The sequence below is a fragment of the Lepeophtheirus salmonis genome, chromosome 5, assembly GCF_016086655.4.
Source record: "Lepeophtheirus salmonis chromosome 5, UVic_Lsal_1.4, whole genome shotgun sequence".
Taxonomy (NCBI): domain Eukaryota; kingdom Metazoa; phylum Arthropoda; class Copepoda; order Siphonostomatoida; family Caligidae; genus Lepeophtheirus; species Lepeophtheirus salmonis.
The window spans coordinates 23,828,176-23,841,627 of NC_052135.2; the positions used below are offsets into that span (position 1 = coordinate 23,828,176).

The 13,452-nt window shown below is 30.1% G+C and overlaps 1 protein-coding gene and 1 long non-coding RNA gene across 4 annotated transcripts in view; one reads left to right on the forward strand and one right to left on the reverse strand.

Moving 5' to 3' along the window:
- Ten-m (teneurin transmembrane protein Ten-m) overlaps positions 1 to 13,452 on the forward strand; it is a 397,884-nt gene that overhangs the window by 336,329 nt on the left and 48,103 nt on the right. The gene's annotated exons all lie outside the window — the stretch shown is intronic.
- Positions 2,943 to 4,913, reverse strand: LOC139905385 (uncharacterized). 2 transcript variants are annotated; one of them, XR_011780072.1, is made up of 4 exons: positions 4,615 to 4,913; positions 4,170 to 4,554; positions 3,895 to 4,119; positions 2,943 to 3,632 (listed from the first exon to the last, which is right to left on the reverse strand). It is a non-coding gene; the product is annotated as an uncharacterized lncRNA (long non-coding RNA). The 2 variants fall into 2 exon arrangements; XR_011780071.1 differs by having other exon boundaries at positions 4,170 to 4,913.

Genomic DNA, 13,452 nt, shown 5'->3' on the forward strand with positions numbered 1-13,452 from the left:
TCTCCCTTATCCTCATTTATGAGTTCTACAAATAATACTTGTCCAACACATTACACGTCATGTGATGTTATTGAAGATCAATTTTTACAACTTTAAAACAAATATAACGTCATAAACAATTCATCTACAGAATATGTCTACACCTAATTATGATTGAGACCATTTTTTTGTGTGAAATTTGATGTTTCTAAGAAATTAAATTTCAAATTTTTTACCTCATTTTTAAATTGTACATGGTATATATAAATATTTATACCTAGAACTGAAAAGACTCTTGAGTAAGATACTGGTTAAAATAATAATGGATGAACAATATCTACCTCAACTATGTTTACTCATTCACAAACCCTCGATCAAAAAAGGCCTAGAGGTGGGACATATTTGTAGAATGCGAGGAGTATTATTTCTACAAAAATCCCATCCCTAACAATAGTGCGACTCAAAAGATGCTCATAGCGCAAGTAGACAATTTTTTACCTATCATTAGTATTCAAGGTGATATATTTTTTCCATGTTCAGTCTCTCACCTTTTTCAAGTCTCTTTACAAATAACCAACAGACATACATATGGGTATTAGAGTTTCTCGTTTTTCGGGTATTTATCAATAATGATAATGTTCCCTCAGAGTTAGGATTACTCGTATATTATACTGGATTTCTCTTCTTCAATATTCCTTAATCGAAAAAGGGCAAAGCCGCTCATACCATCATCACCACCATTTGATATTCTATTAAATTGATAAATTAACTTTGTCTGATTCTTTTTTTTTTTTGTCCTTTGGCCCATTGATTAATTATTTTCCGTCAAAAGGTTGAGGGCTTTTATGTGTGTAACTACATACATGAAGAATGAGTCTTAATGGCTAGCAATCAATTTTTTATATTTTTTTCACAGATAATTTTTAAGAGGATTGTTAAGATTACGAGATTTGTTTTTTGCTCACAAAAGAACTCTTGGATAATCTCTATATACTTTTTGTTCCATCATTTAAAAAATTTATAGGCAAAGTATTTATATACTTTCAGGCCTGACATATATGTCCGTTTGAAGTTTAACTCTGCATTTCAATATTTAATGTATATATATCCCATCAACACAAATACAAGTTAGAATGACTTTTCTCGAAATTGATTCTAAGTTTTTTTATTCTTCGACAAATTATTGACAATTTCAATCAACAAATTATTATGAATAATTCTTTGGAGTCGCTAAAAATTGCGCTTAAAGTAGCAAAATCATCAGCACAATTAAATAAATCAGGAATTTATATATTTTGTTTAAAATATATCGGGGCCAAATTTAATCTTTTCAAATCAAAGGAGGGCTCATAAGTATAGTTGGCCTTCTTAGGTATCTTAACTCATCCCAGAAACTTGAATAAAATCCCTGTGACTAGTGTTGAGACTCGGTCCAAAATCGAATTTTTTCCTCGTTTTAGTCTTGAGTGATTTTTCTATAAAGATTGGGACCGATATTCCGGTACAAACCGAAAAATTATACTGTAGACTGAAATTTAATCGTTATCAAATCGAGGGCTTATTTCTATAACTTCATCAACAGTTCATCAATATAATCCGTCTAGGGCTGATTTTAAATCAAATCGAAGTGTTAGAAATTTTCCTTTGAGACATGTCATAGACTGAACTTCTTTAAAGTTCGGTCAACTACATATCATAAGGGTCTACGGCCTGTCCAGGATTTTCAGACACAACCCGGACTCTAGTATTTACAAGGGTGGTCAGGAAAGTTTCCAACTTAAACGTGAAGATAGCAGCACTTATAAATAATAGATAGTCACATCTATCTAGCATCTGTTGACAGTTACTCAGCAAAGCTTCAGCCGTTTTGGACGCGCTGTTGTTATGTATCAGTCCTTTGAGTGAGTTAATGTTTTTTATGGAAATTGACAAAATCGAGTATCACTCTGTTTGCGCAATTCAGCTGCAATTAATCCGAGTTTTGGCCCGGATTAGTTATTGTAGTTGATACTTGGATATACCACGGGTTTCAGAGATGGGAGCATCGCTGGGAGAAGTCTGTAGAGTAACATGGAAACTATGTTGGTAAATAAAATTAAAAAAAACATAAAAATGTATTGTATCTTTTTTAGGTTGGAAACTTTTCAGACCACCCTCTTACGTATATAGGACGTAGATGGGTACACTTTAAATATATAAGTCAATTCAATTCGAAAGGCAATAAATAATATGTAGTAGTAACCAATGTATTTTCCCCCATGCATTTATTTATCCGTTGAGATGAATGAAAAAGGAAATAGTTAGATGGATTGAAGGGAGAGAAAAACACTTCCATTTAGTAGGAACGTACTTACCTTGTATATGTACATATGTGTTTATCATTCATTAATCAATCCAAGAGAAGTGAGCACAATAGTTTCTTAAATTGCTTAGTTTGGGTTAAAGATAGACAACCACACAATGACTTTTAATACAGGACACAATAGCACAAGGACTTGGCTTTTATCGTATTTGTATTTTATTCTTTTATTATTATCTAAAAACGTAATTACATATTATGTACATTCATTGGTTGTTTGGTTGGGAAAAGGGACAATCTAACATAGAAAGGAGGATTAAATGGAATAATCATGTACAATGTATGGTATTTGGATGAAACCTTAATTGAATTACCTACCCTCCAACTTCTATTCCTACCACATTTTGTAGTTTGTTTTGTTGGGATTTTTTATTTCTAAATAAATAAGCAATGTGGTTGCTATACAATTAACCCTCCCTTAAAGACCTTCTAAGTACAAGACACTGACTCTCCCTCAACAATTTGTAATATTAATATTGGATTTAATAAAACATTCCTACAAAAAGATTCTAAAATCTGTAAATAAAATTGATGGTTCAAGGAATAAATAAATTAAATATTATAATAGTATACTGAAAATTAATTTTAGAATAAGAAAACCAAATAATATTAATAATATATATTAAAATTTAGAATACATATTTTCTTACTATAAGTATGTAAGTATTGAAATCAACAAAAAAGTCATCATCTTAACAGTTTTTCTTTTTTTTATTCGAAATGATCGCAAAATTTATTTTTCTGTATACCCACTTTTCTAGTTTTTTGCTTTGTTTCATCTTAATTTTTTTATAGTATAGGCAGATCATCTTCAAAATGGCGTTTTCTTCTTCGGTTCATAAATAAAATACTATATTTAATATCTACATATGTGCCCGTCAACACAAAAACAAGCTGGGATTCAATAATAACCCCTAAGAGGATTTTTTAATAAGTCAAATATAATATCAAACTACTGAAAAGCTGCCCAACAAGTTATCGATATTTGTTTCAATTTTTACATTAACATATTATATATAAGTTCAGTCAATTTGATCGTATAGTATTTGAACTTTAAATCAAATTTTGATATCATCAATATAATAAATTTCAGTTGGTGAGGCTAGTAATTAACCATCTAATCCCTTTTTTCTTTCCGTTATTCTTGCCACGTGAATACTTTTACTGTATACACTCTTCTTTAAATATAATTTTCACGTCATGACGTCCTGGTATCTTTTATGATCAGTGTCACCAAATAACCGATTTTTATCAGGTCCAGTTAACCTTAAAAACTGCAGTTCCTAAAGACTCACTTTTTTAAATTAATATAAATTATAGTACTCATATCAACGGATATGTTTATCATAAAGTCGCAATATTGAAAAAAAGTGTCCCTGCTTGTTTTTAATTATTATTAATTATTATTATTATCCCTTTTTATGACCCACAAATAAAATTTAAAGTAGCCAAAATTGATAGTCACAATAAAAAAATGAGAATGTGATAAATATAACTCTTAAATCAAATAAAAGGTTGAGAAGTCGGGACAAGTTTTTAAGGGAAGGAGGACTAACTTCTGTTGGTGAATACCTATCTCGTGGAGATACAGAGCTAGGCAATTACTTTCAATTAAGTAGAACCAAGAGATTAGTCTTATGCTACAGTTCCGAAACCAGTAACGTCGAGCCTTCAACATCCTTCTTCATTGCAGTGAAAGTACTCTGTAATAGTAGAATAATATATTTAATAAACTGTGATAACAACGGAGTGTCGTCAAGAGAAGATTGGAGAGACTTGACCTGAAATAAAGGGTAAAGGTATTATACCCAAAAATAATATTGAAAACTACCTAACAAATTCCCATTAAAAATGGTTAAGATATCGAATGGCCCCTCTTCTTTATTTACAAATAAGTCAAACCAAATGGTTGAGTCTAGAATGTGCTCTTTTTGCAAAGAAAACATAGAGACCTCATTCTATTTCTTTTATTTTTGCTCAAAAGTGGCGCCCGTTGTTAGAATACTGGATTGTATTATTCCTTAAAAGTACGGCCAAGAACTCTGCCCTTGGCTTGTGGCAACGTCTTCAAAATACAAAAAAGAATCTGAAAATTGAATATATTATCTCTAAAGTCCAAGAGATAATAATGGTGTTAAAAATCAAATCTTGCCAATTCCACCAAGGCTGGAAGTGTATGTACTCCACTCAATGGAGATCCTAGAAGCCGTCTTTGCCTAGTTAGAGATAACAGGGAAATGATGAATTACTACCGCGTATAAAGCTCCCCGACGGACCAGGGAATTATCTAGACCAGAGGGATTCGGGATGCTCTTCTGTGTTATTAGTTATTACTTATTATACAATTAAACAAATGAACAAAATCCTGCGTAATGACGTAAACATAGAATGATCGATACTACGTCATATACATAATATACTCAGGGATATTCGAGAAAAGGAAAAGAGAGAGCGAGGTGTCTATAAAGAGCTCGCATGGGAACTTCACTTCTTGATCTGATTACTTATCTACCGGTTTTTCTTTTGTCTTTTCCTCCTTCATTAATTAAACATATGATATTTCAAATTATTATATTAAATTGTTTTTATTTTTATAATTATTATTTGGACATTGTTTGTTTTCTATATTGGATAACAAACTTTTATGATTTTTGACTGATGTGATATATGTAAATAAAAATAAATAAATAAAAGGTTTTAAACCAAAGCTAAAATTATAAGCTATCTTATCTCATTCCAGTAAAATGAATACAAAGCCTATAATTGACTCAAATATGTCTTTGAAATATTGGCCAGTAAATATATACTTGTATTAAAAAAAATATATAATTTTCTCCTGTTCTTGATGTGGTTGACACACAACAATTTTTAGTTTATTTGACCTAAATAATTATTTTTAAGAAAATAATGGGGTATTTTCTATCGATAATATTATCTCCTTGATGGTTCCTCCTCTCTCTTCTGCTCTCAAGGATAGTAGGCTAATGTTTAGCTATTTAAGTATATCCATTGACGTATTTCAATGTACGTGTTCTTCCGTTTGTATTTGTTTTGTTTTACATAAATAATAATTTTTAAAATAGGTAAAAACAGAAACAAAAAACACACCAAAAAACATTAAGATTTTTGACATTCCAAACCTTTTATTCTTGTTGTTTATTATTTTCTCTTTTTTTCATGAGATTTCGTGTGATTTCTCTGCATAGTACTTACTCTAAGGTGATGTTTTAAAGGATTGAACAATTATATGTATATAGTCATCAGATAAAAAGCATTTTTAGATCGTAAAGATTCTTGTGTCTTTTTGTCGCATACACTCAGCCCCCCCCCACACACACCCCACCACCTCTCTCTATCTCTTAACCGTTAAGCGAACCATTTAGTCTTATGGAGTATAAATCACTATGAATATCTCATAATGGCTTTATGTAGAATGTGTTTTAAATTTATTTGTCCAAAAGAAATTTGGTCATTCCTTAAGAACCCTAAAACTTACAAGGCCAATTCATACTGTATTTAAAATAAATTAAATAACTCTTTTAAATGATGCCACATTACTTAGGATCAGACTTCTGGTTGATTAGTTGGTATCAAGCTTCTGGTTGCCTCTTGAGATAAGGATAAAGTTGATTTTCTAATATTAACAGATATAAAACTCCATTTGATGATGTAATTATACACAAGGATATATCCGAGTCAAAACTTTAGTGGAGAGGTAAAGCTGTCAGATACATGTAATTACACCATTTTTGGCTCTCGTAAGTGTTTTTTTCTAATATGTTTAAAACGTGCAATTGAATTTTGAAACCGATAATAATCCAAAATCAACGTCATTATGATATGAAGCACCAACTATAAGGCTGATACAAACTAATGTGTCATCTTTTGAAAAATCTACCGGTTCGCGCGAAATGGATGTAACAATGCTATAGACTCATTTTTGAATTGTAGTGATTATAATTTGTATATTTCACGCGACAGCTGACTTTTTCAGCTTTCGAATGTGCTACTGCAATCGCCTTTATCATGTCTGTAAACAAAAATGGAAGCAAAAAAAATCAGATTGCAACTTTAATTTGCACCTGCCACAGCACACTTGAAAACAATCGTGTTGTTTTGATTGAAAACACTTCCAAAGACCTCTGCCACCTATTCAAGACGGGTGGGCGGGTGCCCCATCCTGCTGTAAGACTTAGGACACCTTCCCGACTACCTGGAGATCTTGAAGACCAAGGTACTCCAGTAGTTCCTCAAGATCACCAAGAAGTCGGGCAAGGCGTCCTACGTCTTCCAGCAGGATGAGGCATCCGCCCACACAACCAATATTGTGCAAGCCTGGATGGAAGAGAACATGGAGTTTTGCCCTAAGAACTTCTGGCCTCCAAGAGAGCCCCGATCTGAATTCTTTAAATTGCTCAAAAGTTTACTCAAGTTAATTAGTGGTGCATCCATTTTGCACGACTCGGTACTTAGTTTCTTTTAAGTAAAGTATAAATTGGACTTGTAGACCTTAGGGTATTCAATAAATGCCCAATTTTTGTGAACAGGTAAATTTTCACCATTTTCTTCAAACGCACTGTACATGGTTATTTTTGTTTTTTGTGGGTGGAAGTCACGCAACATCTCTTACGGAATGTTCAATTTATCACTCAAATATGCACTACAATCTTTTTGATCATCTGAAATTTATTTGAATACATAAATACATCAACAAGACTAATAGAGAATAAGATATCTGAGGATGTGAATAGGGAGAGGAGAAGGGGCTGGGTCAATAAATTACACATCTTGTCCAATTGAGCATATTCCACATTCCTTGCATTTCCCCAAAAAATAGAATGAGTAGCTTAAAATAAGCGAGAGAGAACAGCTCTTTATTAATTTTCAATTCATGGAAACATGTTGGGAAGATAAAGAATTCAGGAAAACCTCGAGTTAGTGATTTTTTAGCACTTTCTCTTTTTTTCCTATGAAGAGCTATTAATAAACAATACTACTTATACCATATTATTATATATACGTAATATGAGCATGATTTATGATGGCTCTTAAAATAATTCCTCACAGCATTGTATAACTTTGCAAACTCTGCATTTTTTTTGTCCTTTTTAATTGGCCACATAGGTACGTACATACTTATGGCCCTACTTCTGTTCTTGAAAGGGTGTTGGGTTACATGATGGAAATTAATGAAATTCGGAGGTGGGATTTCTACATAAATACAAAGGGGAAACTTTGTGAAGACGTTATATGTACGTATGGGGGGAAGCCCTATAAAAAATGTGAACTGGCTGATTTTCTACTTTCCCATTAATAATTAAGTAAGCTTAACAATGAAAAATGAGGAGGGGTAAATTCAATGAGAAAAACATAGACCAAACACAATATGTTTATTCTAAACAAAAAAATTAGAATCACAGTGTTCCAGAATTTAGGGTAGAAAATGAGATTGAAAAAAATAATTATATGACTACTTACTACCTTAGGGGACTACAAAAGACAAGTTACAAAAGAGCAAGTGGCTCTTCATTCAATATAATAATGGCATAATTTCATCAAATTTGTAATAATGCCTTAGTTGCAATACAAAATCTGTCTCAGATAAGGTATCTAAGCATAAATTACAAAACTGGAAGGAGTGAGAACTTTCTTCGCTTAGATTAATATATGGTATCTTCTAGCAATCAGTGGAAGCGTAGGAAGCAATTCGTATGGGAGTCATATATATTCATTGTTTCTAATGGAGATATAAATATAGTCACAAAATATAATAAACACCATTATCATTGATTTTTTATGGGTGGTCCTGACCAGAAAAGATATCCCTCCTTATCAAAATCAACTAACTTGCATATTGTGTTGTGTCGATCCCTATTTCTTCGATTCAGTCCCGTCTACCTTTCCTTGAATGTATCCTAAAAATGTCGATAGCTTATTAAGGCAAAGAATCAGACATGATGTTTGTTACCATAAAAACAATCTCGAACAAAAACAATGAAAAAGAGAAAATCCCAATTTATTTTTCTACTACAGGGATACATATATTGTCTATTTCTACAGACAAATTATTTTTTTACCCTTTGGATGTGTCGCACATTGCACTTCAGATTCCCAAAATTGTTCATCACAATAAAAGAATGAGAAATTGATAGACTGTATTTTAAAGGCCTTTGTGACTATAATATAAGTCATATAACTCAAATAAAGGTTCTAAACTATAGCTAAAATTCATAAGTATCCCATGAACTGATGATATTAATTTGAATACAATGCCTATTATTGGGTAATATATGTCTATGAAATATTTTGCTGTATGTATAATATATAGTGAAAACAAAATTGGGATTTTCTCATTTATTCTCTTTTATTTTTTCTATATTGTTTTTCTATTGACGCACCACATATTTTGAATATAATTATACCATAATATAACATGAAATGATTGAGTCTCACTCTTTTTATCTGTGAAACTCGAAACGTAACCACGCTTTTACGGACTCAATATTTCATTGTTGGGGCTTAACATTTGTTTTTGTAGATATGTATTGAGAGGCTTCTGAGTGGATTAAACCCCTCTGAAAGAGTCCAATTTCAAAACAAGAGATTTAATGAAGTAAAGGTGAAAAAAAGTTTCCTTTTTGTTTGGCTAATCTACTTTAATTTTATGTATGTACAAAACTATGACGTCAAAATTTAGGTAAACATTTATTTATTTTGTTATATGTCCATATATAACTTGTTATGTGCAAGTTGCAAAAATTTTCGTCTTCAATGTTTTTGAATTATATGAAACAGTATCAATAATTTTATTTACTAGCTATTTTATATTGCTTTCATTTCAGTTTTATAAATAAATCTTATTTATTTATTACGTATTTACAAAGAATAAAATAGCTGTGAGCTTTTGAACGGATTATGTGCTTATCAATTAGCAATTTTTAATATCACATTAGAAAAGTATGATATCACTTATTTATTACATCAATCATCTCTTGAAGGTCCCATTCTTGTCTTATCTTTGTCACAAGTACTTAAAATTCTTACAAGTTACGATTTAAAAATATTTAATTTAACATTATTAATTTTATTTTTCATGAATTGATGCTTTCATTTCATTTTGATCTATTAAAAATTACTTTATTATGAGGCTTGCGAGTAATAATGCGGTTGGAATTGGAACTATATATTGTGCCATTTAGTTAATATTTGTCAATAAACAATTTTCTTCCAAATATCAAAATTTAAATCATTATTTTATATACAAACATAGCATTACTCACGTCACAACTCCATTTTTTGGTAAAATTAGTACAACTTGGTTAAATGTAGAAGGTACAACCTGTACACAACATATACATTGCTCTAGTTTAAAGGGAAAAAGTGCTACGTGGATTAAATTTCAACGACCACTTTGTTTTGATTGATATCAATAATTAGTTATGTCACTCGAGACTATTTTTCTAATTTTGAAGATTTGGGAGAAAACCCCGGTATTTACCTGGGATCTCGGTACTTTTCCAAGAAAATGAGAGGTTGTGCAGGTGGTAACTTGTATAATCAAATAATACAAGTTGCAACCAGAAAATGAGATAACTAATTTGAAAGGAAAGTTTTACAGTACTTGGGATGAGGATAATGCAAAAATGGAATATTCCATGGATGAGGTAATTTTTGGATATTTAAAAAAAAACGACTTAAATATAAGATTCTCTGCCACATTATAAAGATGAAATACCTAGAGCTAAAAAATTCATAAATATATATTAACCATGTAATCATATTACAACAAAATGTGTTATATATTCGACAAATTGAATGATTAACTTTGTAAGTAAATAGTGCATTTTCAGGCGAAAAAATTACAGCTATTGCAATTTGTTTTTACAAATTAGAATTTACTAAAAAATTATTATAATTTATAATTACCATTATACTGACTAGATTTACCAAAAGTTAATGCTTTTGGCAAAGACAACTGCCCCACTTTCACTCATTTGTGACATGGATGCTGATCCAGCACTATAATAATAACTAATCACATGCAACAAATGGAGGTTAATACATACATACATACATACATATATCAACAAAGCTCCTAAGGAAGACTAAAAAATCTTTATTTCAAATGCCTCAATTCATTTTTTGGTTGCAACTTGTACAATCTGCGTAACCAAGTTGTACACGACATATACATAATATGTACATACTACATATGTGTATGTATAGTATGTTATGATATTTGTACAATGCCTTAACAAGGAAGGTGCTGAAAGACACAAAAAGTTTTATTTGTTTAGTTTTATTTTTGAATTCTTTTGTTTCTAGTTTGTGTATTTATTTATAACTTTATTTGTTTGTCTATTTCTTTTGAAAAATGTTTAATAAATGTAGGACGTATTTATGTATTTATAGAAAATTCAAAATATTCCTTCTACAGATATTAAATACATACATTAATATCCTGTGTAGGTATGCAAATCTATAAAAGTTATAATTTCAATTAAAAGTTGTCAACAAAAAAAAAACATAACCACAACTTAATAATGTATAAATGAGGATTTGGTTTTTGACAGGAAAGCAGCTATGAACTTACACTTAACACTCCTCAAGAAATCCTCAATATTAGTCAATGTTCTTCAACAGCACATACACTAGTGATTACTTTATACTCCGATGTTTCCTTCTCCAGAATTAAAAAATAATAATAAAATGTTAAGGTTAACCCTATAAAAAGTATCACACTCGTTTTATTGATATTTTATCAACTTGAGCTATACTAATTAGCAGGGTTATAAATCCAAAGCTTTTTTTAACTTGCTAGTCTTTTTCGATGTCGTAGTTATTTTATTTTCTAAAGCTGCTTTCATTATTGCAAAGGAAACATCTAAGAATAATATATATCTACGAGTGTCAATAACGAATAGTAATAACACTGAGGATTTGTGGGAGAGTTTTAGTGCAAATACTTGTTGAACTCAGAGTAGAATTGAGGATCGAAAACGGAGTAATCCCTATCTACATCATTGATTGATACCAAGTGGGGCTTGTGATTATTTCCTAAATTTCAGTTAATTTAATGAAACGTCTTGATAGCTAAGCTTCTCTTCTCTCAAATATTCTTCCAATTCTCTGGGTTACCATTTTTGGTTTCTTTATCCTTTTTTTTTTACAATTCGGAAATACTTATGATTTACAACCTTACTCATTAATTCTTCGAATAATGAAAAAAAATACATGTATAAGTATATATACAAAAAAATAGAACTCAGCAATAAAAAAATATTCCACTCATCAATTTTTTTTTTTTTTTTTTTTTTTTGTATTTTCCAAGAAGCAGTAACCATTTTCTTCTACATCCATAATACTGTGTACTTATTCTTTTTTTTTTTCCTCTCCATAAGATCTAATCATTATTTAATAATCATAATGCAAGGAAATCTCTTTTATTTACAATTCTATCAAACGTATTTCAATGTATTTATTTTGCATGTACCTATATAAAATAAAATATATAAATAAGCTCTTTGAAAATAAAAAATATGTATGAAAAATATGTCAAAGGATAATTGAATTTATATGTACATATTATATTATATAAATATATACCTCTATGTACATACATATACCTAGTACATAGATACATACATTTATATTTTGCTGACAACGTAAACATATACAAAGTTTGAGGAGAACTTGTAACCCCCGAATATGTATACCTATTATTATTAAATTAGTAGTAGGAATTGACTATTGATAGACAATAATTATAGCTGTTGGAAGGGAACATGGAATCACTTTTTATGATATTAAAAGTTGAAAATATGTAGAGTTTCCTATTCCAACCTCAAAAAAGTAGAGTAAATGTTAATTCATATTTCGGGGAAATAACGTGGTCAATCCATTTGTTTGTTCCTTTCTTTCGTTTTTAGTTATATATTATATTTTTGACAAAATATAATATATTTTGTCAAAGTAAATACATACCCTTTTTGACTCAATTACTTGGAGTTGATTTGACTTAGACCCGCTCAATTTCAGCCTAACATATATGATCTATTGTTTAAATATATTTTAAGATTATACCACTTGTCCAGAAATTACATTTGAATGTAGCCAGGGGCATTTGCAATACATTAAAATTATGATTTGAGTCAGATATTTAAAAAATTAGACTAACTTTTTCAAACAAAGATCCGGACTTTTCATGATGTTGAATTATTACATTTCAATGTCTTATAGTAGATTAAGATTTATGTTAATTATAGATTACTGATAAGTATTCTAAATAGGAAAAATTCACTCGCAAAAAAACTCTTGAGGGACCTGCACTGCAGTACATAAAATAACAAACAATGAAAATTGTGGCACTTGCTACAACTGTCACCTTTATAATGAAATTCTTGGGTATCATAACTCATTCCACAAATTTGAATACAAAGCCTGTAATTCACACAAATATGTCTATTAAATGTTGGGCTGTATATATATATAAAGTAAAAAATATATTGGGATTTTTTCGTTTTCTTGATTTTCGCTCAAGATTTTTTTGTGTTGACCCTACTCATATATCTAATATATATTTGATTTTTTAATCATACATATTTTTATGGAAGTATTTCTATTTCGTATACGTAATTTAGTTACACTCATATATTTACATATATTTAAAGAAATGATAACTTTTTTTACAAATGTATCAGTAATTTACAAACACCCACGAAACAACAACAAAAAAAATCCAAAAAGGAACTGAATACCAATGAAACATTTGATCCTCGTTAAAATTCTCTTCCTTTTTTTCTATTATGACAAAAGCACAAACACTATTCATCCATCTATTACGACCCATTAATTGATTTTTTCTCTTAATATAATTACTATTATTATTTATCAATTATTCAAAGTAATGACAAATAAGAAGGGAGTTCTGAATGACGATGTTCATTTCCGTGAGGATTCTTCATTCATGTGCATTCTCTAAACATCATTAGATTGGAATTTTAAATGTTTGTATATATGAGTTAGAAGAGTAGCGCTTTTGGCAGTAGATGCTAATGTTATGGTTGAAATCAAGATTTTGAGGATTGTAAGAGAGAAAACTTATTAATATTGTT